Source organism: Arachis ipaensis, chromosome B4 (assembly GCF_059453495.1).
Source record: "Arachis ipaensis isolate K30076 ecotype BB chromosome B4, ASM5945349v1, whole genome shotgun sequence".
Lineage (NCBI taxonomy): Eukaryota > Viridiplantae > Streptophyta > Magnoliopsida > Fabales > Fabaceae > Arachis > Arachis ipaensis.
The window spans coordinates 48,544,830-48,548,653 of NC_142439.1; the positions used below are offsets into that span (position 1 = coordinate 48,544,830).

At 37.2% G+C, this 3,824-nt stretch overlaps 1 non-coding gene across 1 annotated transcript; it reads right to left on the bottom strand.

Moving 5' to 3' along the window:
• Nucleotides 1-1,598: 1,598 nt before the first annotated feature.
• Nucleotides 1,599-1,706, bottom strand: LOC148567476 (small nucleolar RNA R71). The gene has a single exon (XR_015882976.1). It is a non-coding gene; the product is annotated as a small nucleolar RNA R71 (small nucleolar RNA).
• Between the last annotated feature and the right edge of the window lie 2,118 nt (nt 1,707-3,824).

Here is a 3,824-nt window from a genome sequence, read left to right on the forward strand (position 1 = left end):
TGTTCTTGGTGTTCATCTTGACATTCATAGCATTCTTGCATGCATCACATGTTTTGATCTAAAATTCTCATGCATTGCATCATTTTTCTTGTTCTTCTCTCTCATCATAAAAATTCCAAAAATCAAAAAAATATCTTTCCCTTTTTCTCTCTTAAAATTTCGAAAATTAGATTTGACTTTTTCAAAAAATTTTAAAATCTAGTTGTTTTTATGAGTCAAATCAAATTTTCAATTTAAAAATCTTATCTTTTTCAAAATCTTTTTCAAATATCAAATCTTTTTCAAATTTCTTAGTTATTTTCAAAAATTCCAAAAATATTTTTCAAAAATCTTTTTCTTATTTTTACATCAAATTTTCAAAAATAACATAATCAATTAATGTTTTGATTCAAAAATTTCAAGTTTGTTACTTACTTGTTAAGAAAGATTCAAACTTTAAGTTCTAGAATCATATCTTGTGATTTCTTATGAATCAAGTCATTAATTGTATTTTTTAAAAATCAAATCCTTTTTTCAAAAACTAATTTCTATCATATCTTTTCAAAAATATCTTCTTATCTCACCTTTTCCAAAAATTTGATTTCAAAAATATCTTTTCTAACCTCCTAACTTCTTATCTTTTCAAAATTGATTTTCAAAATTTGTCTCAACTAACTAACTAACTTTTTGTTGTTTCTCATCTTTTTCAAAACTACCTAACTAACTCTCTCTCTCTCTAATTTTTGAAAATATCTTCCCCCTTTTTCAAAAATTTCTTTTTAATTAACTAATTATTTTAATTTTTAAATCTTAATTTTCGAAAATTACTAACCTTTTTCAAAAACTATTTTCAAAAATCACTAACTCTTTTTCAAAAATTATTTTCGAAATTTCCCCTCTCTCATCTTATTCTATTTATTTATTCATCTACTAACATCTCTGCCTCACCCACCAAAAATCCGAACCTTCTCTCTCTCTTTCTGAGTTCAGATTTTTCTCTTCTTCTTTTCTTCTACTAACAATAAGGAACCTCTTTACTGTGACATATAGGATTCCTCTTCTTTTCTTTTTCTCTTCTCTTTCTTATGAGCAGGGACAGAGAAAAAGGCATTCTTGTTGAAGCTGATTCAGAACCTGAAAGGACTTTGAAGAGGAAATTAAGAGAAGCTAAATTACAACAATCCAGAGACAACTTGATTGAAAATTTCGAACAAGTAAAGGAGATGGCAGCCGAACCCAACAACAATGCAAGGAGAATGCTTGGTGACTTTACTGCACCAAATTCCAATTTACATGGAAGAAGCATCTCCATTCCTACCATTGGAGCAAACAACTTTGAGCTGAAACCTCAATTAGTTACTCTGATGCAGCAAAACTGCAAGTTTCATGGACTTCCATCTGAAGATCCTTTTCAGTTCTTAACTGAATTCTTGCAGATCTGTGATGCTGTTAAGACTAATGGAGTAGATCCTGAAGTCTACAGGCTCATGCTTTTCCCTTTTGTTGTAAGAGACAGAGTTAGAGTGTGGTTGGATTCTCAACCCAAGGATAGCCTGAACTCTTAGGATAAGCTGGTCAAGGCTTTCTTAGTCATGTTCTTTCCTCCTCAAAAGCTGAGAAAGCTTAGAGTGGATGTTCAAACCTTCAGACAGAAAGAAGGTGAATTCCTCTATGAAGCTTGGGAGAGATACAAAGAACTGACCAAAAAGTGTCCTTCTGACATGCTTTCAGAATGGACCATCCTGGATATATTCTATGATGGTCTGTCTGAGTTATCTAAGATGTCATTGGATACCTCTGCAGGTGGATCCATTCACCTGAAGAAAACGCCTGCAGAAGCTCAAGAACTCATTGACATGGTTGCAAATAACCAGTTCATGTACACTTCTGAAAGGAATCCTGTGAATAATGAGACGCTTATGAAGAAGGGAGTTCTTGAGATTGATACTCTGAATGCCATATTGGCTCAGAAAAAAATATTGACTCAGCAAGTCAATATGATTTCCCAGAGTCTGAATGGAATGCAAGCTGCATCCAACAGTACTCAAGAGGCTTCTCCTGAAGAAGAAGCTTTTGATCCTGAGAACCCTGCAATAGCAGAGGTAAATTACATGGGTGAACCTTATGGAAACACCTATAATCCATCATGGAGAAATCATCCAAATTTCTCATGGAAGGATCAAAAGCCTCAACAAGGCTTTAATAATGGTGGAAGAAACAGGTTTAGCAATAGCAAGCCTTTTCCATCATCCACTCAGCAACAGACAGAGAATTCTGAGCAGAATCCATCTAGCTTAGCAAATTTAGTCTCTGATCTATCTAAGGCCACTGTGAGTTTAATGAATGAAACAAGATCTTCCATTAGAAATTTGGAAGCACAAGTGGGCCAACTGAGTAAAAGGATCACTGAAATCCCTCCTAGCACTCTCCCAAGCAATACAGAAGAAAATCCAAAAGGAGAGTGCAAGGCCATTGACATAACCAAAATGGCCGAACCCAATGAGGGAGAGGAGGACGTGAATCCCAAGGAGGAAGACCTCCTGGGACGTCCAGTGATCAATAAGGAGCTTCCCTCTGAGGAACCAAAGGAATCTGAGACTCATCTAGAGACCATAGAGATTCCATTGAACCTCCTTATGCCATTCATGAGCTCTGATGAGTATTCCTCTTCTGAAGAGAATGAGGATGTTACTGAAGAGCAAACTGCCAAGTTTCTTGGTGCAATCATGAAGCTAAATGCCAAATTATTTGGCATTGATACTTAGGAAGTTGAACCTCCCTTGTTCATCAATGAACTAAGTGATCTGGATCAACTGACATTGCCTCAGAAGAGACAGGATCCTGGAAAGTTCATAATACATTGTACTATAGGCACCATGATCTTTAAGGCTTTATGTGACCTTGGTTCAGGGATAAACCTCATGCCCCTCTCTGTAATAGAGAAACTGGGAATCTATGGGGTGCAAGCTGCTAAAACCTCATTAGAGATGGCAGACAATTCAAGAAAACAGGCTTATGGACAAGTAGAGGACGTGTTAGTAAAGGTTGAAGGCCTTTACATCCCTGCTGATTTCATAGTCTTGGATACTGGAAAGGAAGAGGATGAATCCATCATCCTAGGAAGACCTTTCCTGGCCACAGCAAGAGCTGTGATTGACGTGGACAGAGGAGAATCGATCCTTCAATTAAATGAGGACAACCTTGTGTTTACAACTCAAGGATCTCTCTCTGCATCCATGGAGAGGAAGCATAAAAAGCTTCTCTCAAAGCAGAGTCAATCAAAGCCCCCACAGTTAAACTCTAAGTTTGGTGTTGGGAGGCCACAACCAAACTCTAAGTTTGGTGTTGAACTCCCATATCCAAACTCTAAGTTTGGTGTTGGAGAGTCTCAACAATGCTCTGAACATCTGTGAGGCTCCATGAGAGCCCACTGTCAAGCTATTGACATTAAAGAAGCGCTTGTTGGGAGGCAACCCAATTTTTATTTATCTAACTATATTTTTCTTAGTTATATGTCTTTATAGGTTCATGATCATGTGGAGTCACAAAGTAAATATAAAAATTGAAAACGGAATCAAAAATAGCAGAAGAAAAATCACACCCTGGAGGAAGCACCTGTCTGGCGTTCAACGCCAGAACAGAGCATGGTTCTGGCGCTGAACGCCCAAAATGGGCAGCATCCTGGCACTGAACGCCCAAAACAAGCATGGTTCTGGCGTTCAACGCAAGAAATGGCCAGTAATTGGGTGTTGAAGGCCTAAAATGGGCACCAACCTGGCGTTGAACGCCCAGAGTTGTGTACAAGGGCATTTTTACATGCCTAATGGGTGCAAGGATGTAAATCC